This window comes from Doryrhamphus excisus, linkage group LG20 (assembly GCF_037039965.1).
Source record: "Doryrhamphus excisus strain RoL-2023G ecotype Guam linkage group LG20, RoL_Dexc_Guam_v1.1, whole genome shotgun sequence".
Classification (NCBI taxonomy): domain Eukaryota; kingdom Metazoa; phylum Chordata; class Actinopteri; order Syngnathiformes; family Syngnathidae; genus Doryrhamphus; species Doryrhamphus excisus.
The window spans coordinates 10750411-10774561 of record NC_136376.1 but is presented as its reverse complement, the minus strand read 5'-3'; positions in this window follow the sequence as shown (position 1 = coordinate 10774561).

Here is a 24151-nt window from a genome sequence, read left to right as displayed (position 1 = left end):
TAGAATAAACACTATAATACAAATACATTTCATGCTTAATTCGTCTTTTGCAGGGTCAAATGTCCATATAAATGTAGAATTTTTGCGGCACAGTGGTCGAGTGGTTAGCGCACACACCTCACAGCTAGGAGACCACGGTTCAATCCCACCCTCGGCCATCTCTGTGTGGAGTTTGTATGTTCTCCGGTTTCCTCCCACATTCCAAAAACATGCTAGGTTAATTAGTGACTCCAAATTGTCCATAGGTATGAATGTGAGTGTGAATGGTTGTTTGTCTATATGTGCCCTGTGATTGGCTGGGATGTATGTGGAGGAAACCGGAGTACCCGGAGAAAACCCACGCATGCACGGGGAGAACATGCAAACTCCACACAGAGATGGCCGAGGGTGGAATTGAACCCTGGTCTCCTAGCTGTGACGTCTGCGTGCTAACCACTAGACCGCCGTGCCGCCTTAACATGTTTTACCTTTGAGAAAACCCACACATGCACGGGGAGAACGTGCAAACTTCACAAAGAGATGGCCGTGGGTGGAATTGAACCTCCAAGCTGTGAGGGCCCGTGCAGCCCTGCTTCACTTCATTATCTCTTTATTTCAGCAGAAGTTGTTGGGTCTCCCCCTGTGATTTTACCAGGTCTAATGCAGTCCATTGACAATTGTTGTCATCCCATACTTCCTTCTGTCCACCTCTTTTGCTGTTTCCTTGGACTGTTCCTTGATAGGTAGGCTTTCCAATGCCTGATGAGTGGGAAACATGCTCATCCCACTTTTGTACGGCTATGAGTAGGTCATCGGGGGGTCCGATGCTTCGCTGATCTTTCTGAGAAAATTTTTTTTGTCTGTGTAGTGGATGCCCAAGATGTTTCTATAGCCAGTATCTTAGGGGTGTCACGAGGCGAGACAACATCAGGCCATTGTTCAATTGAACCAACGCACAGAATGAACTGTCTTCCTGGAAGATGAGAAACAGTTCATTTTCATTTATTCTCTGATTAATTAATCAATTCATGTTAATTACTACTAATACTAATATTATGAGAAGGCTATTTACAAGAAGAAAGTTTCAATAGTTGGTAGATAAAAATATAAATAGCAGAAATGTAAACCAGTTGTCATTTTAGGAGTATAAATACTAAATATTAAAAGAAAAGAAATAAGTTGCAATTCTATGAGGGTGGAAAAATAATGACATTTTAGAAGTGTAGAATCTAAATAGTAAAGAAATTTTGTTTTTTAAAGCCGTAATTTTGTGAAAAACAAACACAACAAAATGAATGGGAATTTCTTGTGTAAGCATGGTTTTTTCTTCAAGGAAGAAAAGTACAGCTGTCTTTGGGCGAGAGGCGGGGTACACCCTGGACTGGTCGCCAGCCAATCACAGGGCACATATAGACAAACAACCATTCACACTCACATTCATACCTATGGACAATTTGGAGTCACCAATTAACCTAGCATGTTTTTGGAATGTGGGAGGAAACCGGAGTACCCGGAGAAAACCCACGCATGCACGGGGAAAACATGCAAACTCCACACAGAGATGGCCGAGGGTGGAATCAAACCCTGGTCTCCTAGCTGTGAGGTCTGTGCGCTAACCACTAGACCGCCGTGCCGCTCATTTTGGTGTCATGAGCATGTTAAATAATAATAAAAGTGTTTCGGACCCTTGGTATTAACTTACATGATGACTCCTTTAAGAGGTCATCTTGCACCTGAATGAACACCTGAACACGTCATTATTATCACGAGTAGCTATGCCGGGTTTTCACCTCGACTGCACTGCCGTCTCGTTTGCATTCCAAGAGCGGGATTTTCCTATTAAGGGAAGTTAATAAGATGCTAATTCTTTGAATTTTCAACCTCAGCAAAAGGACGTTCAGCACTTTAAACACATTAACATGCCCCAAGTGAAGCCTGCAAGCACTTGGAGTGCAGTCATCTCATTTTTGAGCTTTGCTGCTCTCTTCTGTAATCTGCAGACTTTGATTAACTGTAATTAATACATTACTCCTCATGCCAAGGAGAGGGAACAGCATCATCTCAGAATATTAGCTCAACTGTTTTCTTATTGAAGCCGCTGATAGATTTAATTCCCCAGATTAGTTGGCATGGTGAACATTCTTTGCATGTCTCGCTGCTGTGGGCTGGTGTGTTTGTCGACTGTGACACCAGAGGCATGAAAAGAGCTTGTGTCCTTTCCTGGGGACACACATGGTCTAACTGCGTCTGATGGGGAGGAGAAGAAAAAGCCCAAAGTGGTGCAGCCTGCACAGAGACGCGCACTTTACTGCCCCCAAAACCTGTCAGTCATGCTCTTCTATCCCACGGAAACACACCAAATAAAAACAGCCTTGTTTACATTCAGTGTATGGTGCCTCAATTTAACACACATCTCTGACCTAAATACACCCAAACTGGAATATAAACACGCCACCAAACACTTTTGTTTTGCCCCCATATTTCATGAGTTAAATATCAAACATTTTCCCTAAAATATTATTCAGCAATCTGTCTAAATCTGTGTTATTGAGCACGTGGTATTTGCCAGGATAATCCATCCAGCACACACGTATGGCATATCAAGATGCTGACTAGACGGCCTGATTATTGCAAAGTCATGCCTGAGGCTGGCCACATTAAAGGCCACTGCGAAACGTGCACTTTAACTGTATTAGGAGAGAACCAGTCCGTATCTGGTATGGCCGTTTGCCTCATGCAGTGCAACACATCTTTGCATCGAGTAACCCAGTACAACCAGGGCTCGACAATAACGATGTACCGATGGTTAACACAAAATTCGGGCAAGTAAATCCAATCAGTGATATTCCCGTCGGGCAAGTGTACTTTGGAATGCCATACTGCCAAGAGTTTTTTTTTTAAAGCGGTTCTTGTTGGGTGTTGGTAAAACACGGACTGCGTAATTCCGGTGGTAATTTGCAAACCAATCCTTGCAAATCTTGAAATGGACCAATCAGAATCGTTTATTTAGACCACGGTCCGCGTTTTACTGACACAATCAACCAATCAGCGATGGTTTGACTAGGAAAACATCTATCATGGCGTCCCTGCCAACATGGTCTAATTCTTCAACAACTTGTGAAGGAAAACAGCAAAAAGTGATGAACCAGAGCCTCCTAAACAAGTATTTTATTAGCGGCAGCAAATCAAATGATGGCACAGGTGAGTGAATCACATTGCTGTGACAATTTGAAGTGGTCACAATGAAACACCACCGATTAGATCCAATACCAAGTGCTGATTTTGCCCAAGGTACAAAATCTAGCGCTTCCATTTCTCTGTGTATTTTTCTCACCTTTGCTTCACAAATTATTGTTTGACCATTGAGCATTTTTTTTTCTGGATTAAAAACACTTTACTAGTACACAAATGTGTCTATTCAATAATGTTTCATTGTGGTGCACAACTTATAAAAGGCAAAGTGCCTAGAAGTCTCTTGACAATCCAGATTTCCATGCAACGTCATGATCTATGTAGGAAAACAACCACAAGAAATGATAATCATTTCATCTTTAGTTGAGATTCTCATGTGATGCCACAAAAATGAGATGATATCATTATGGCAGTCTTTTCATTTTACATGGGGCAAGTTCGGGCAAGTAGTTCTCACCTTAAGTATTCCCCATGGGCAAGTCATTTTTGTTTTTAATGTAGAGCCCTGACAACCCGGTACAACCCAGTAAAGACATTGGAATTTTGTCAAAATGGCTTCTTATTGGACCCTTCACCCTCGGCCATCTTTGTGTGGAGTTTGCATGTTCTCCCCGTGCATGCGTGGGTTTTCTCCGGGTACTCCGGTTTCCTCCCACATTCCAAAAACATGCTAGGTTAATTGGCGACTCCAAATTGTCCATAGGTATGAATGTGAGCTACTCGTGATAATAATGACGTGTTCAGGTGTTCCTTCAGGTGCAAGATGACCTCTTAAAGGAGTCATCATGTTAATGATGAATTTAATTCAATACCAAGTTAATACCAAGGGTCCGAAACACTTTGGGATTATTTAACATGCTCATGACACCAAAACAAGCGGCACGGTGGTTGAGTGGTTAGCGCGCAGACCTCACAGCTAGGAGACCAGGGTTCAATTCCACCCTCTGTGTGGAGTTTGCATGTTCTCCCCGTGCATGCGTGGGTTTTCTCCAGGTACTCTGGTTTTCTCCCACATTCCAAAAACATGCTAGGTTAATTGGCGACTCCAAATTGTCCATAGGTATGAATGTGAGTGTGAATGGTTGTTTGTCTATACAGTGAAGAAAATAAGTATTTGAACACCCTGCTATTTTGCTATTTCTCCCACTTAGAAATCATGGAGGGGTCTGAAATTTTCATCGTAGGTGCATGTCCACTGTGAGAGAGATAAACTAAAAAGAAAAATCCAGAAATCACAATGCATGATTTTTTAACAATTTATTTGTGTGATACAGCTGCAAATAAGTATTTGAACACCTGAGAAAATGAATGTTAATATTTGGTACAGTAGCCTTTGTTTGCTATTACAGAGGTCAAACGTTTCCTGTAGTTTTTCACCAGGTTTGCACACACTGCAGGAGGGATCTTGGCCCACTCCTCCACACAGATCTTCTCTAGATCAGTCAGGTTTCTGGGCTGTCGCTGAGAAACACGGAGTTTGAGCTCCCTCCAAAGATTTTCGATTGGGTTCAGGTCTGGAGACTGGCTGGGCCATGCTAGAACCTTGATATGCTTCTTACGGAGCCACTCCTTGGTTTTCCTGGCTGTGTGCTTCGGGTCGTTGTCGTGTTGGAAGACCCAGCCACGACCCATCTTCAATGCTCTGACAGAGGGAAGGAGGTTGTTCCCCAAAATCTCACAATACACGGCCCCAGTCATCCTCTCTTTAATGCAGTGCACTCGTCCTGTCCCATGTGCAGAAAAACACCCCCAAAGCATGATGCTACCACCCCCATGCTTCACAGTAGGGATGGTGTTCTTCGGATTGTACTCTTCATTCTTCTTCCTCCAAACACGCTTATTGGAATTATGACCAAAAAGTTCTATTTTGGTCTCATCTGACCATAAAACTTTCTCCCATGACTCCTCTGTATCATCCAAATGGTCATATGCAAACTTAAGACGGGCCTTGACATGTGCTGGTTTAAGCAGGGGAACCTTTCGTGCCATGCATGATTTCACATCATGACGTCTTAGTGTATTACCTACAGTAACCTTGGAAACGGTGGTCCCAGCTCTTTTCAGGTCATTGACCAAGTCCTGTCGTGTACTTCTGGGCTGATTCCTCACCTTTCTTAGAATCATTGAGACCCCACGAGGTGATATCTTGCATGGGGCTCCACTCCGATTGAGATTGACCGTCATGTTTAGCTTCTTCCATTTTCTAATGATAGCTCCAACAGTGGACCTTTTTTCACCAAGCTGCTTGGTAATTGCTCCGTAGCCCTTTCCAGCCTTGTGGAGGTGTACAATTTTGTCTCTGGTGTCTTTGGACAGCTCTTTGGTCTTCGCCATGTTACAAGTTAAAGTCTTACTGATTGTATGGGGTGGACAGGTGTCTTTATGCAGCTAACGACCTCAAACAGGTGCATCTGATTCAGGATGATACATGGAGTGCAGGTGGACTTCTAATGGGCAGACTAACAGGTCTTTCAGGGTCAGAATTCTAGATGATACACAGGTGTTCAAATACTTATTTGCAGCTGTATCACACAAATAAATTGTTAAAAAATCATGCATTGTGATTTCTGGATTTTTCTTTTTAGTTTATCTCTCTCACAATGGACATGCACCTACGATGAAAATTTCAGACCCCTCCATGATTTCTAAGTGGGAGAAATAGCAAAATAGCAGGGTGTTCAAATACTTATTTTCTTCACTGTATGTGCCCTGTGATTGGCTGGCCACCAGTCCAGGGTGTACCCCGCCTCTCGCCCGAAGACAGCTGGGATAGGCTCCAGCAGCCCCCGCGACCCTCGTGAGGAAAAGTGGCAGAAAATGAATGAATGGCTTCTTATTATAGGGCAGCGGGGTGTGCGGGGACTGCTGGGGTGCTGGACACTAGGTGGGGGCACTCAGGCGGTCGGGGCTGGCAGGGTTGGTGATGTGCTTCGGCAATGTCCTGGGGTTTTGCTGGGGTGTCCGATGTTCCCACTCTTCTTTTGTTGTTTTGTCTCATGTAAGATTCTGGGATTATATGTGTTGAAAAAAATATTAAATATAAATATATATTGTAAGTGTATTGTATTGTAAGTTATATGTGAGAAACAATAATGTAACATAGTATGCATGTCTGAAATAAATGAAGAAGAAGAAGAAGAACTCGATACACTGTGAGAGAGAGTCAGTATTTACACTAATGGTGAAGTGTTTCAATAACTAAACTATATCAAGCATTCTTATTACCGTATTTACCGTATTTCCCAAGAAAGTGACTTGGTTTATACTGATCCATGCAAAACAGACTGAAGCGTCTCACCCTCCCTGTCACTCATGCACACCCATCATCTGGAGAGATGCAGCCGTGACACAGAGGCCCCTTTGAAAAGGAGCCAGGTGTCAGTTTATTATGACAGTTTTAATTCAGATAATGGTGATCAGAGAAGCACGGTTATCAGTCAAACAGTAGCGAATATAATCTACTACTTTTTTTTTTGCAGAAATCACATCTCCTTCACCCGAAGATGGTAATTGTATATATATAAATATGTGATGATACTGCTTAAAATGTGTAGCATAAAAATAAAGAATGCAGTACAGCCGTCCTTCATTAAGCACGATTAATTGGTTCCAGGCTCAACTGTGATAGGTTTCTCTGAAGTAGGACTACATATTAATAAACTGAAAACTGAATACTTTTTAAACTGAAACTTTTTTGTCGTTAGAGCATATGGAAAACCTGTTTATGACTTAGCATGGCATTTCAGTATTTCAGTATGTGGAATCAAACTATGGAATGGATTGAGTAAGGACCTCAAACAATGCACAACGATGAGCCAATTCAAGAAACAATACAAGCAGTTGATGTTTGCTAAATACAAGGATGAAGAGTCTTGAACCAGTCATGATGTGCTATACATATCACTATATTGACACTTACTATGGTACCCATTATGTCATTGGATGCTCATATCACCTCCTACTTCGGTACAAAGTGCATTATTAAAAAATTTTTTTAAAAACATTAAATTGTATTATGGAAAGCAGGAAGTGAACAAATGTAACAGTTACTGATTGTAAAAGTACCAGATGGAGGGGTAGGATTTAATAAGCTTTGCTTCTTCCTACTCCTTTTGGACATGTGGAACTGTGAACTGATTATGGGATGCACTCAATTGTAATCTGATGCATGTTCAAATGAAATAAAACCATTACCATTACCATAGTCTTTCTGAATACAGGTATTAACATTATTAGAGCCCTATAGACATGAAATAACACCCCTATAGTTACATTTACAGGCTGTATGGCGGTGGAGTGTTTAGTGCGGAGGCCACACAGCTCAGAGCAGTAGTAAGTTTAATGAATGGTCACATTTACACTCCTATTTATTTATTTTTTTTGGTTTACACCACATTGCTCAGCCTACAGGACCACTACAGAAATATAATCCTAAACTTAGTTGTTTCAAACAGAACAAAGAAGCCAAAAATGTACCACTTCCACACGAAACGGGAGGAGAACATGTCGGCTATACCATGGTGACTACTACTACATTACTGGTGGGTAATGTAATATAATATCATGTCTCACCAATGTATTCATTCATTCATTTTCTACCACTTTTTCCTCATGAGGGTCACGGGGGTGCTGGAGCCTATCCCAGCTGTCTTCGGGCGAGAGGCGGGGTACACCCTGGACTGGTGGCCAGCCAATCAAAGGGCACATATAGACAAACAACCATTCACACTCACATTCATACCTATGGACAATTTGGAGTCACCAATTAACCTAGCATGTTTTTGGAATGTGTCTCACCAATGTAACACTACAAAATACTACATGTAGCTTGTCTTTCAAACAATAGTAGGCCATCGTCAAAAGCAAAACAAAAAAGTCATAATTTATTAACACATTTTTTTTTAATGCGCGAAGAGCAAGGGTGCGATGTTCTAACCATGATGTAACAAAAGAGGACTGTACATGGTGTGAGTTTGAATGGCTGGTTGGACACCTTTTTTGTACTTCCTGTACTCTACCTAGTACTTCCTGCTGGTGGAGCCACATCCATAGGAAACCAGTTGCTTTCGTTTTCTTACACCTTGTGGATGTTTTTGCTGTGATTTAGTGACTTTTGAGGTTTCATTTATACTCTATGATGATGCTGAAACATCCAGAACCTTCTCAGGTATCTGCCAAGAAACACAAGCACCAGATAAAGGTAATGTTGACGATGTTGGAGTTCTGTGTATGTTCAAGGGAACGATTTTCATTCAATGCCAATTTGTCACCATTAAAAGTTAGCTTCCGCTTTGTTGCTTTTAACTACAACAAAACTGACAACAACCTTGATTCAGAGAGGAAGATGCGGTACATTTGAAAAAGGAGATAACAGAAGAGGGGCAGGAAATGAGGTTTGCATTTGGCGTCGTATGAAAGACTTCTTCGCATTTGGTGCTTCACACACCACATCACAGACGCTTCACCAGTCATGGTAGCACTGAGTTATGTGTCATCTGACAAACAGCGTGCCACGATCTGTTTTCTCTTCCCAAGTTTTATTTCTTTTTCCCTTCTTATAATAATCTGAGGAGGATATGACATTCAAACATCCCAAACAAGTACTTTAGTTTAGAAATGTGCCGGTGTAACATTGAGACGAGGTGTATTAGTGCAGAAAGAAGAAACAAATGAAGGCCGACATGCATCAAAGCAATAAAACTGTCTCATATACGATGAATTACGTATCATTCTGAAGCCTAAAACTTAATAACCTGTACATAAAGAATGCTTAACATCATCAAATCATATTGTGTGCATTTAATGTCATATTTTTGCTGTTGATTTGGAAGCCATTAAAGCTTGAAGGAGGACATTTTTTTTTTTTTTTGGCAACAATATTGAATCTCAATCTCTTTTCTTCCACAAGTCACTGACTCCACAGACTATGGCTTCATGGTATAAATCACAATGTCAATATCAGTGGACATCATAAGAGAGAAGAAAGCGCTATCACTTTTTTTTTTTACCCCAAAAAATATGTCAACATCACCACCAGCGAGCATGTAAATAAAGACTGAGGTTGTACAGGCGATTCGGTTCTTTGGACCCCATTGCTATTGGAGAGGTAGTCATTAATCACACAATTTAAAAGGTCATCAAATTGTATTAAAGGTAAGCAATATATTTGATTGAGGAACAGCTCAGAATGAAAGTTGCAGCCCCATGCCATTTCATTTTTACTGCTTTTTCCTCATGAGGGTCGTGGGGGGGGGGCTAGAGCCTATCCCAGCTGTGTTTTTGGGTGAGACACCCTGGTACACCCTGGACTGGTCGCCAGCCAATCACAGGGCACATATAGACAAACAACCATTCACACTCACATTCATACCTATGGACAATTTGGAGTCGCTAATTAACCTAGCATGTTTTTGGAATGTGGGAGGAAACCGGAGTACCCGGAGAAAACCCACGCATGCACGGGGAGAACATGCAAACTCCACACAGAGATGGCCGAGGGTGGAATTGAACTCAGGTCTCCTAGCTGTGAGGTCTGTGTGCTAACCACTCGTCCAGCCCTCGTCCAGCCCTACAGCCCTGTTGGGAAAATTAACTTCATTCATTCATTTTCTACCGCTTTTTCCTGACAAGAGTCGCGGGGGTGCTGGAGCCTATCCCAACTGTCAGTTTGGTTTTACCTTTTTTGGTTCTTTAGTAATCAGCAGTAGAACATAAGTAAGTTTCAGGGAAATATCAGTTCCCGACTACAAAAGGTAGTTTTTTGCTTATCCTCACGAGGGTCGTGGGGGTGTTGGAGCCTATCCCAGCTGTCTTCAGGCGAGAGGCGGGGTACACCCTTTACTGGTGGCCAGCCAATCACAGGGCTGTGGACAATTTGGAGTCGGCAATTAACCTAGCATGTTTTTTTTGGAATGTGGGAGGAAACCGGAGTACCCGGAGAAAACCCACGCATGCATGGGGAGAACATGCAAACTCCAAACAGAGATGGCCGAGGGTGGAATCCAACCGTGGTCCTCCTAGCTGTGAGGTTTGCACGCTAACCACTCGACCGTCGTGCCACCCCCAGCCCCATGTCGAAAGTGAAATTTAAGTTTATGTAAAAGTGAGAGTTCAGCTTTCATCAATGCATTGTGTGTCTGCTTTTTCCATCAGTCGTATTTAGCTCTTGCACATATCTGATTCTGTGTGTGTCAAGAAGGCCTTCCACGAGAAGCTATTAGGTTGACAATCTACTGAGCCATGGGACTGAATCTAAAGGTATAAAGCAGGGGTGGGCAAATATTTTAACTTGTGGACCCCATTGAGTTAATAAAATTGTCCGGTGGGCCAGAACATATATTTAACACACACACGCTATTTAATGCTTATAATTTTCCTTGAATTATTTGTCTAATTCATTCATTCATTCATTTTCTACCGCTTATCCTCACGAGGGTCACGGGGGTGCTGGAGTCTGGAGGTGTCTTCGGGCGAGAGGCGGAGTACACCCTGGACTGGTCGCCAGCCAATCACAGGGCACATATAGACAAACAACCATTCACACTCACATTCATACCTATGGACAATTTGGAGTCACCAATTAACCTAGCATGTTTTTGGAATGTGGGAGGAAACCGGAGTACCCGGAGAAAACCCACGCATGCACGGGGAGAACATGCAAACTCCACACAGATGGCCGAGGGTGGGATTGAACTCAGATCTTCTAGCTGTGAGGCTAGCCACTGGACCGCCGTGCAGCCCTGTTTGCCTAATTTTATCTGTGAAAGTGTTATACTATGTTCTCATGTCCCTTTTATCAGGAGCGCTTTAAGCATCAAACCACATCAAACTGTAATTTCATTTTACAGTTTCTTTTTTTACTGAATAAGACATCCGACTTGCAAGTCATGTTGCCAGTTTGTATGGTAAAAGTTGAAATATTTCGAAAGCAACTGGCGGGCCAGATTCAAACACTTGGTGGACCGCATGTGGCCCCGGGGCCGTAGTTTCCCCACCCTTGGTATAAAGGGTCTCATAATATCTATTACATATTGTAAGGTACCTTTATATTAATAAGGAAAATAGTTTGACCTTCAAAAAATACAACAATGGATGCTCAAGTCAAAAGAAATATTTCCACTGAATTATTATTTTTTACCATATGAAATGATAAAAATAGAGATACCGTACAATTAATTATAACTGTTATAGGAGAGAGTACTATTTTAAGTCATCTATTGTGCTCTGCCTCCGCTATGTTATACTACTCATACACGCTAAAGGAGAGCACATGTATATAATATATATATATAATATATGCACATGACTCACTGAGTCCACAAATTGAGTGATTGCAATTGCATAGTGGAAAGCATCTCCCAGGGTGGCGCTGGCCGAGAACACCTCTAGTGCCGATAGGACTATAAATCATGACATGTCAATGTCTCAGTATTCACCCCGACAACTCCTTACCAGAGACCTGCATCCGAGCAACCTGACTCCTAAAGCAGGGATCGGAGCTAAACATCAGGAAATAAAAGGTGAGAATATCATGTTGTGGGGCATGCTTGCCATGTTTCCTTTGTCTCGGTGGCTATTTGACGACATTTAAACCTAACAAGATCATGTCTGATTATCCGTAACATAGTTCCAGGATGTTGTTGGATCAAAATGGCAACATTTGGCAACATCAGTGTGTATGCGACTTTGCAGTTAACAATGTGTAACACATTTGTTCATATTACACTTGATGTAATGACATCGTTAGTTTCCATTTGACTGACATAATCAGTTTTTCTAAATTCACGGATATAGTGCTGAGTCATGAAAAGTGAACTGAAAAGGTCTGCATGACCTGTTGATATTTTGAAAAAAAAATTAAAGACACACCTTTTTAATCAGGCTTTTAATATTTTTTAACTTTTCTTTTGTTTTTATCTTTTTAGTCCTATTTTATGCTTTTAGTTTTTATCTTTTAACTGCAGTATTTCCTCTGGGGGGGGGTCCTCCACACTGGGGGCTGTGTCGGGTCTGCTGAGGGGGTGCCATCCTTGGGTTGCTTCGACCCGGCCGGATGGGGGTTCCTCCCTTTGATGTGGGGGTCACATCTGCGGCTCCTCCCAGTGTGGACGGCCCCAAAGATGGCGTTTCCTTGATCCTCAGTGCCATGCCATGTCTCCCTACTGTGTGTGTTTGTGTGTGTGTGTTTGTGTGTGTGTGTGTGTGTGTGTGTGTGTCTAGTATGGAGGGTGGGAGGGAGGGGCTTTCTTAGTATTTGTTTTTCCTTTTAATTGTGGTTTTAATTCTGTAAAGCACTTTGTGTTGCATGTCTTTGCAGGAAAAATGCTATACAAATAAAGTTGATTTGATGCCAAAACAATACATGGAGGCGGGGTGCCTGCAAACAATGAGGTCACTGGGGTCACAGTGAGTTCATTAATCTGAGATGAAATGAATAAATGAATGAGCAGGCGCTATCACGGTGATACACGGGCACTGTTGTCTTTAATTATGGTCATTAGCGAGGGCGGCAGTGAACGTAATAGCGATCAGCTAAAGGGATGGGTCTTATCTCCGCTTGTTAGAGCTCTTTAAAAACAGATTACGTATTACACATCGGGTACAACTGCACAATCTAATGACATCAAACGCAAGAGTGTACCTTTACAAAGACACTAATGAACTCCAAAGTCAAACACAGTCAATTCAGTGAGAGATTCCAACAGAGGCAGCTGGTCTGGTTTCAATATTTTTTCAATCAGAATATTGAAAAAAAAAAATTTTCCTTTTGGTAGGCTTGGTTAGTGATTGGATTTAGTTTTGTTTACAGGTTAATTACTGCTTTAATTAACCTTATTACTGCTATTCCCACTTACACTAAATAAGAGAACTAGGGTAGGCGAGACATGGAAGTCTGGAAGGGTGGGGTCTATCCATCCCAACAGACTCAGTCCCATCTTTTTAATGCAACACACAGCATAGGACAACACACCACTGATGAACTCAAGTTAAGTAGATAGGGCAGCCGGGTGAGGGCTTGCTGACTGGGGCTGCAGTCCACTCTCAACAGGCCCACTCTGCACCCTGGCTTTTTGATGCATGACACTATGTAGGGAGGGGAAAGAGGAAGGATGATAAATACAATTAAATAAATTAATAAATAAACAAAAATAAAAGAGTAAAGTGGAAAACACTGTAGTTGGGATAGCAGTGACAAAAGGGAAGTAGTAAAACTCAAATGTGATTTTTTAATTTGAGGTATTTTAAAGAATATATTTGTTTTTTCTCTCACATTTATCTTTTAATCTCACTGAAACAATACCATAACATTGGTGTTTTTATATCCATGTTAGCTTGTGATGACTGGTGTGGTGACTGTATAGTTGGAATGGTTTCATTCTTTTTTTTCTTTTGTACTGGACTATGTACGATACCATGACTAGTAATGAACTGGTTGCTCTTGGCACGTAGTTGGGTGCCTCAAGCTGGGTGAGGGTGGTTGGATGTGGGGTTTTCATTCTGGTAGACAAGGAATAATATATGTTTTGTTGGGATGAGGTTGGAATCTGGGTGGTTACGGGGGGGTGGGACTAGATAAGTCTTGACTTCTTCCCATTCCCTTTCGAACATGTGTACGTTTATATATACATGGGTATTTTTATTTGTGTTGATTTATGTTTGGTTTGTTGTGCTTTGGATGATGTTCAAAATAAAGAAGGAAAACAAATATACGTATATATATATATATGGTCTAAGTCAGTTTGGAGTGTCTCTCCTGGTACTTTGTCCAAGGTAAACGTTGTGTGGTTGTTTGTCTATATGTGCAATGCGATTGGCTGGCGACCAGTCCAAGGTGTACCCCGCCTTTCACCCGAAGCGTACACCTAATGGGGATAAGCGGTATGCTAGATTTCCTAATGTTGATACTTGAGACAGTCATTAAATTGTGAAACACAACTTCAATAAAGACTACTGGGGTTGAGTTGATGAAGCATCCTCTACAATCTTCTTAACCTCTTCAAGTTCAGGCGGGCTAAATCACCAAAGAACTTGACAGCTGATAACCATGCAGAGCAGTTATCGGACAAAATGATAAAAAGCTTTACACATCCAAACTAAAGCTGCTGATGCAAGAAAAAAAAGTAAATATAGAAGACAAAATCGTAAAACCTTAAAAAGGAATGGAAAGTTCCTACACAAAGAAAACTAACCTGGTCATTAAAAGGAAAAAAACAGGACGGGGCAAAGGTTAAGCATTCTTGGAACTGAATTCACAGACGTCAGTAGTAACCATGGCGGATTCCTTGACTGGAATAAGCTCAACTTGTTGAAAATCAAACATCAGCTCTTGAAGAGTACTTAGAAGTTGAAAATATTGTTCAATTTAATTAAATCGTCCGAACCCAAACTCGTAGATATCTTTGAAGATCAGGTGAAGAAAGTAACCAAAGCGATGTCAGCCTGACATCAATGCTTACCAGTGGATCAATTGAAGAAAACGAATAGCAAATGAAAAACTGTTGAAAAGCCCAGAAACAGCTTAGAGTTTATACAAGTCCAGTTCATCACAAAACGATAAAACGTTGGCAGCTGAAGAAGATCCAAGGACGCCACCAACAACTCGGTCTCTTCTGCCCTGCTTCATTGGCTGCAAAAGAGACTTCCATATAAAAAAAAGGAAACCAGGAAACCGTCGGATCAGCTGAAGTTAATAGACAGCTTTAACCAAAAAAAACATTTCAGAAAAACCACCACTGAAATCCGTAGAACTCATAGAACTTGTTAAAATACTTTGGGAAAAGAAACCTCTAACCGACATTTTATGGATGATCCCATAAACAATATCTCAACAATTCGATAAACTCCTGAAAAACCAAGAATACCCAAGTAGAACCTCGTTTGACTTTGTGTTTTGGTTAAAGTTGAAAAGTTACTCCACAATTTTGTCTCCGTTCATTTTGTCTGCGTACATTCACAATACCATTCATTCATTTTCTACTGATTATTCTCAAGAGGGTCGCGAGGGCTGCTGGAGCCTATCCCAGCTGTCTTCGGGCGAGAGGCGGGGTACACCCTGGACTGGTGGCCAGCCAACCACAGGGCACATAGTATAGACAAACAACCATTCACACTCACATTCATACCTATGGACAATTTGGAGTGGCCAATTAACCTAGCATGTTTTTGGAATGTGGGAGCACGCAGACCCCACAGCTAGGAGAACAGGGTTCAATTCCACCCTCGGCCATCTCTGTGTGGAGTTTGCATGTTCTCCCCGTGCATGCGTGGGTTTTCTCCGGGTACTCCGGTTTCCTCCCACATTCCAAAAACATGCTAGGTTAATTGGTGACTCCAAATTGTCAATAGGTATGAATGTGAGTGTGAATGGTTGTTTGTCTATATGTGCCCTGTGATTGGCTGGCCACCAGTCCAGGGTGTACCCCACCTCTCGCCTGAAGACAGCTGGGATAGGCTCCAGCACCCCCCACGACCCTCGTGAGGATAAGCAAAAACTACCTTTTGTAGTCGGGAACTGATATTTCCCTGAAACTTACTTATGTTCTACTGCTGATTACTAAAGAACCAAAAAAGGTAAAACCAAACTGACCGCTGGGATAGGCTCCAGCACCCCCGCGACGCTTGTGAGGAAAAAGTGGTAGAAAATGAATGAATGAAGTTAATTTTCCCAACAGGGCTGGACGAGGGCTGGACGAGGGCTGGACGAGGGCTGGACGAGGGCTGGACGAGGGCTGGACGAGGGCTGGACGAGGGCTGGACGAGGGCTGGACGAGGGCTGGACGAGGGCTGGACGAGGGCTGGACGAGGGCTGGACGAGGGCTGGACGAGGGCTGGACGAGTGGTTAGCACTCAGACCTCACAGCTAGGAGACCCGAGTTCAATTCCACCCTCTGCCATCTTTGTGGAGTTTGCATGTTCTCCCCGTGCATGCGTGGGTTTTCTCCGGGTACTCCGGTTTCCTCCCACATTCCAAAAACATGCTAGGTTAATTGGCGACTCCAAATTGTCCATAGGTATGAATGTGAGTGTGAATGGTTGTTTGTCTATATGTGCCCTGTGATTGGCTGGCGACCAGTCCAGGGTGTACCCCGCCTGGAGCCCCAAAGACAGCTGGGATAGGCTCTAGCATACCCCGTGAGGGTAAGCGGTAAAGAATGAATGAATGTACACAATTTCTGGAAAGTGTAGGAAAACATCCCATTTCTTGCATAGCCAACATACTGACCAGACATGTCAACCATTGGGCATGCTTGGGATGCTCTGGACTATGATGAATGTGACTATGAAGATGTGTTGTAAATGGTAGTCACACCTCATACTGACTATTAACTGTGCCTACTGTATAACAGTACTATCCTAGAGTGTCCTTTGTACTTATTTATTCCAAAGCCCGGTGATGGCAGGAAATGGAGTGTCATTGAAACGCAAAGGGATGCTCATGCACTGCATGTCATTCATTTGTCCTCACCCTCTAAACAGCATTGAGGTCACACTCACAATGAACCCCATCAGGCGGAGTGTTTCACCCGAGTGAAGCATCTCTGAGAGCAGCATGATGTCTTTGAAGGGCAAAGCCTCGCGGCTCCTGTGTTTGCTATCATCCCACTTAATTGCCGTCTGAGGCAAGGTACTCCAATAATCGTAAGCATGCAATCTTAAATGAGTTGTTAGTGTCAAACAAAGTCAGCTAGGATAGGCTCCAGCATACCCCCCACGAAGCTGGCATAGTAAAGCAGTATTGTAGAACAGCTAAGGTTACCACATATTTGATTCATAGACCAAGACCATAAACCAGGGGTCTCAAACACGCGGCCCGTGGGCCAAATGTGGTCCGCAGGACACTAGTCTGAGGCCCCCGCCTTGATATGAAAGTTTAATGTTAGTGCGGCCCGCGCAAGTTTGATATGGATGCTGTATGGTATCATGTACCCAGAAAAAATTATTACGTTTGATTAATGTTCATGTTAAAGGTTAAATAACTGTTAATAGTTATCCTCCCTATCCGTGTGGAAGTGGTAAGTTTTTGGCTACTTAAGTTTAAAGCAAATAACTTGAAGGCTACCGTTTAGGTCGCTAGCTCTCTAGTTTGCGAGTTAGCATGTGTCTCAAGACCCTGCAGTTGCGCAATATGTTGTAAATAAAAAGAGTATAAATGTGACTATAGTCGTGTTTTGTCATGTCTACAGGGCTCTAATAATGCTTTGTTCATTTTAATCTGAAAAAAATAATTTGTCTACCCACCAACTATATGTGGTTTCTTAATTTTTTATTATTTGCCGTTTTATTATTATTATTATATTTATTTATTTATTATTATATTTATTGATTGATTTTCTTTATTCTTGATTTGTTTATTTATTTTTCATCTTATTTTGTGTAGAAAAATAAAAAGTAAGATATTTGAGAACAGTGGAATGTTTTATCAGAGCTTTTCTTGTAGAAAATTGGAACCAAAGCGAAGTTTTTTTTTTAATTTTTTGGTTTTTAATAAATTTTTGGAAAACCTGATGCGGCCCAGTCTCACCCAGACCCGAGCTCCAGTGGACCCCAAGTAAATTGAGTTTAAGACCCCTGCCATAGAAGTAAAAACCTATAAAAGATTTAGTGAGCATACAGATGAAAGTGAGACCTAACAACCCACATCGTGAGCAAAACACTGACGTGTGGGCAATATTAGTAACTTCTTGCTGTGAATTGCAACACAATAAAAACATACTGTTAATTAAATATCATATTTATTTTATTTGATCTCACTTGGTTTTTTTTTTATCACCATTTGCAATATTTCCAGTGATATATCCGCAGAAGGCTTAGTCACATCACATTGATTTTTCTCTGCCTTGCTTTTCAATGTGTGGGGTTTGTCCTCTATCACAGAAAGCTGTGAGCCAATTAGCTGCTCAGCTGTTTATTCATCCATTTGCAAATTGGGTCATGGAATCTGTTGTCAAATTCCAGTGGTTTCATAAGTGTATACAGTATTTCCCACTTTCTTTAAAGTGTACTGGGACATGCATGTGTTGTATTAATTCTCATTTTAATTAATTCAGATCAGTTTTTTCACTGGTTTGGATCTCTGACTCTGAGATGCCATTTGCAAGCATTAATGTTCACCTGCAAAGTTCCACGTTATTTAAGGGAAATACACTCCTGATCCAAGTTTAAAGACAAATTTGATGAGGCGTATGTGTACTATATGGGCAAAAATCAGTGATGGTGTATCGGATGTTGTCTTAAACCACAGTGGCACGGATGTGTAAGTCATCAACACCAAAGATGGCATGTTTATAAAAAGAGATGCTTAGTGGACAAGAGCTTTCTATCAAGCTACAAGCCCACAACAGCAGAAGATCCATCAAAGATTTATATGCAGGTAAAGAGCCCACGTAGGCTGTCGTTTATATTCGTCTCCCTCCTGTGAACAAGAAATGTTGACTCTGCACGACAGGAATCCGGAGCTGAATGCGGAGCTGAGCAGCTTTCAGCATGGCAACAGGAGGAACGAGAGGGGACACGCAGGAAGAGGCTGGAGCCTATTTTGGCTCTTTTTGTTTAACCCAATTAGAGTCCTTGTGCACTGGATGAACCAACAGCAGTCAGCCGGATTGAGAAGTAGGACAGAAGAAGAATAGACATGGAAATGTGATCCAGCTAAGACAATAGAAGGTGGTCGGAGAAAAATAATGACAGTGGAGAGGCACGTCTGTTACACACGCAAACGTAATAACTGCCCACAAACGTAATAAACCACAAATGTAATACAAATCTGCAGCTTTGAATTTAATAATCCCGCAAATGTAATAAATTTCCCACAAACGTAATAAAATTTCCCCTTACAAACGTAATACTGAATTTGCAAAACTACATTACAATAACTATTACATTTGCAGGGAATTATTACATTTTGTGTGTTTTAGTTACAGTATATTATTGTATGTGTGATTTTGTGTGAATATGGGGAAGAAATAATCAAAAGAAATAATAAAATATAATAAGAATAAGAGTAATAGTATTTTTTAAACTAAAAATTGAACAAAAAAAATAAAAAAAATAAAAAAGTATCACAATTGTGTTATCTGTTTTAATTTAAAATAAATTATAATTAATAATTGATATTAATTAATAAAGATTCCTTTAATGTATTCAAATGTTACTCTTTAAATAATATTTTTTCCACAAATAATAAATAATAAATGATAAATAATAAATGATAAATAATAAATGATAAATAATAAATGATAAATAATAAATAATAAATAATAAATAATAAATAATAAATAATAAATAATAAATAATAAATAATAAATAATAAATAATAAATAATAAATAATAAATAATAAATAATAAATAATAAATAATAAATAATAATACATTTCCCACAAACGTAATAAAATTTGCCTACTGCAAATGTAATACTGTTTGTAATGTAATAACTATCACATTTATTATTATTACATTTGCAGAAAATCTGTAAATGTAATATGAGACAAAATAATAATCTTTGTGGTTGTTGTTTTTGTTTGTTCTTTCTTCTTTTAATGAGGGAGAAGGTGTAGATGTCATTTTGAGGATTTTAACAAGATCATTCTTTTTTTCTTTTTTTTGTGGAAAAAAAATATCATTCAAAGAGTATCATTTGAATACATTAAAGGAATCTTTAATTATTAAATTATAATTTATTTTAAATTAAAAAAGATAATTGCAATTGTTTTAATAAAATTATTATTGCTATTATTCTTATTATATTTTATTATTTCTTTTGATTATTTCTTCCCCATATACACACAAAATCACACATACAATAATATACTGTAATTAAAACGCACATGTACGCCCACAAACAAAATGTAATAATTTCCTGCAAATGTAATAGTTATTGTAGTGTAGTTTTGCAAATTCAGTAGCGGGCAAATTTTATTTTGTTTTTGGGAAATTTATTACATTTGCGGGATTATTACATTCACAGCTGCAGATTTCTATTATGTTTGTGGGCAGTTATTACGTTTGCGGGTGTAACACACGTCATGCAATAACATGAGGGGAGGAGTGCCACCCTTTGCTCTGTCCTATCCTCCTTCTGCATCTACCATTTATATTATCCGGTAAGCTGTCAGTAGAGCCTCAAGCCTTGATAATAAAAAAAGCTGATGAGGTCCCGTGTCGTGTTGGAGTAGTCACCAATGAGGCAGGATATGAACCTGGCTGCCGGTGGGATGCTGAGCTTTGTCACAAATCCCAATAGTGAGCAGCTGTGTTTAAACTGCACTCGTGCACTTTTCCCTCCAACAGTCCTCCTGAGAAAGTACTTTCTACTTTCTAGTACTAGGAGCTGCTCAGGTGGGGCTGATGACAGCTTGGCTGCGTTCTCTCGTTTTGTCAGTTCAACTGTGCACCATCATATTCCTCCCCAGTGCTGCTCTCACATCGCAGGTATGAGTCACGCCATCGCCATCCAAATGCCTTTCATCACACACTTCCACTGGCTCACTTTAGCAGTCCTGTGAGCTGCTAATTTAATCTCTAGTCAGAGTTTAATATCACAGGGACATGAGGCCTGCCTGCAGAATTAACTGATATATTAGTTCCAGCTTGTCATTATAGTGCTTGCTTTTTAATCTCTGTATCATGTACAGTACACAAGGGGTGTTCAAAGTGTGGCACGGGGACCGTTTTCAGCCTTAACTTGTTTTATTATCCCTTTGCATATTCATTCATTCATTTTCTACCGCTTATCCTCACGGGGGTGCTGGAGCCTATCCCAGCTGTCTTCGGGCGAGAGGCAGGGTACACCCTGGACTGGTCGCCAGCCAATCACAGGGCACATATAGACAAACAACCATTCACACTCACATTCATACCTATGGACAATTTGGAGTCGCCAATTAACCTAGCATGTTTTTGGAATGTAGGAGGAAACCGGAGTACCCGGAGAAAACCCACGCATGCACGGGGAGAACATGCAAACTCCACACAGAGATGGCCAAGGGTGGGATTGAACCTGGGTCTTCTAGCTGTGAGGTCTGCGTGCTAACCACATGAACGCCGTGCAGCCCCTCTTTGCATATTGCAAAAATAAAATGAATTCAGTATGATTGACTTAAATCTTCTTCTTTCTCTTTGGGCTTTTCCCTTCAGGGGTCGCCACAGCAAATCAATCTCCTCCATCCAATCCTGTCTTCTCTCACACCAACTACCCTCATGTCCTCCTTCACTACATCCATAAACCTTTCGTCTTTCTATGCCTCCTACCTGGCAGCTTTAAACGCAGCATCCTTCTACTAATATATTCACTATCTCTCCTCTGGACATGTCCCAACCATCTCAGTCTGGCCTCTCTGACTTTTCTCTTAAGGCTTCTAACATGTAATGTCACTCGTTCCTGATCCTATCCATCCTGGTCACTCCCAATGTGAACCTCAGCATCCTCATCCCTGCTACCTCCAGTTCTGCTTCCTGTCTTTTCCTCAGTGGCACTGTCTCTAGACCAGGGGTCTCAAACACGCGGCCCGTGGGCCAAATGTGGCCCGCAGGACACTAGTTTGAGGCCCCCGCCTTGATATGAAAGTTTAATGTTAGTGCGGCCCGTGCAAGTTTGATATGGATGCTGTATGGTATCATGTACCCAGAAAAAATTATTACATTTGATTAATGTTCATGTTAAAGGTTAAATAACTGTTAATAGTTATCCTCCCTATCCGTGTGGAAGTGGTAAGTTTTTGGCTATTTAAGTTTAAAGGAAATAACTTGAAGGCTAGTTTGCGAGTTAGCATGTGTCTCAAGACCCTGCAGTTGCGCAATATGTTGTAAATAAAAAGAGTATAAATGTGACTATAGTCGTGTTTTGTCATGTCTACAGGGCTCTAATAATGCTTTGTTCATTTTAATCTGAAAAAAATAATTTGTCTACCCACCAACTATATGTGGTTTCTTAAGTTTTTATTATTTGCTGTTTTATGATTATTATTATATTAATTTATTTATTACTGATTGATTTTTTTTATTCTTGATTAGTTTATTTATTTTTCATCTTATTTTGTGTAGAAAGATATTTGAGAACAGTGAAATGTTTTATCAGAGCTTTTCTTGTAGAAAATTGGAACCAAGTTTTTAAATTTTTTTTGTTTTTAATAAATGCGTTTTTTTGGGGTTTTTTTGGAAAACCTGATACGGCCCAGCCTCACCTAGACCCTAGCTCCAGTGGCCCCCAAGTAAATTGAGTTTGAGACCCCTGCTCTAGACCAAACAACATGGCTGGTCTCACCACAGTTTAGTATACTTTTCCTTTCATTTTAGCTGAAACTCTTCTATCACACATCACGCCTGACAGTTTTACTCCACCCGTTCCATCCTACCTGCACAGGCTTCTTCACCTTAATGACTTAGATATTACACTCATTTGCTTTGTCAGGGGATCACTATTGCCTTTTTTTCATGTCTCCTATCCGAAATCATAGGAGAAGGTCAACATCGAGCTGACGGGAGGGTTTGGCGGGAGAGGAGCAGTGAGCATTTTTATGAGCCGACTCCACTTGTGCACCACAACCAAACCCTTGTGAAAATCAGGGATCAATTAAAATAACCACCAATTATTCTTTGGCCACTCAAAGTGAGAAAACGTCAAATCACATGTCATTTTTATCATGTAGGGCTGTTCTTTCCTGGTCATGTGTGGAGTGTGTGTGTGTTTGGTGGATTGGTGCAGTGTGCTCTCTCCATGAAGAGTGTGTCACTGTGTGCCTCAAAGGGATCCTCGCAGTGACTCAAGCAGCAGCAGATGCGGAGACTCGTTGCGGATAACTTTATTTGCTATTTTACCCTTCACAGGACATCACTCCTAATTAGGTCTCCGTGGATGCGAGCAAGCTGCTGGACTGTTGCCTCATCATTGGACTGAATGATGTCCCTTCATGTGGAATGCTCACTCCCACAGACACACACAAACACCCACTTTATGTATCACTTAAGTGGAATTGCATTAATGGGATGTTGATGGGAGGTTATTGACACTTGACGCCATCTAGTGGTCATTTATCAACCGGGGCAGACATAGCGTCACCACATGCACGCAATATGTAGAACTGGGGCCGTTTTATTTTAAACCCTTACAGTAAGACAAAGTTTTATGCTCTAAAAATGTTCAATTTTTTAATAATAAATTAAAAATAGACTAAAAATAAATTAAAAAAAATTAAAAATAGACTAAAAATAAATTTAAAAAAAATTAAAAATAGACTAAAAATAAATTAAAAAAAAAATACATTTTAAAATAAAGTCCTACTTAGCGGAAATTCACTTAACGCAGTCGCATCCAGAACCAATTAACCGTGCTAAACAAGGACAGATTGTATATGCTTTTTCTACGTCTTTTTTTATTTGACAGTATGTTGTGTATTACAGTATGTATTACTGTGGTGTAGCGCTACACTGTATTGAACCACAGTTGGTTCGCATGTTTCAATTAGTGGTGTCAAAGTACACAAGTTAAAGGAAATTCCCTTTAATGACGCTATTTATTTTTATGTGCGATTAATGTGCTCACTTGCTTTTTATGGTCATTTATACAGTGCTATGTTGACATACCAGTGTCCAAAACTGTTTTTTAGATGCAAGCTGTCTCTCGGCAGATTTTTTTGCTTTGAATTGCAAGCTACATTTTGGATTACCGATATCTAAAGACAACTATTTGAAGGGCTTATGTCATCTTAGTATGTGGGAACAAAGTAAGCAAGCATACACACGGCACTCAATGTGATGGCAGTAAAGGCTTCCAAGGGGGTTTATTATTATTATTATTATTATTTATGAGCAACTTAGTAACATTTGTGCTTTAAGTGCTGTGCTTGTCAAAGAGTATAGAATAAAACCTGCATGTTGCAAGACCACGCTATACTGAAGTTACCAGACTGAAGAAAAAGTGAAGAAAAGAGGGTTTGAGTGTATGTATGAGCACTTCATTTTCCGTAACACCTTTTTTTGTTTCATT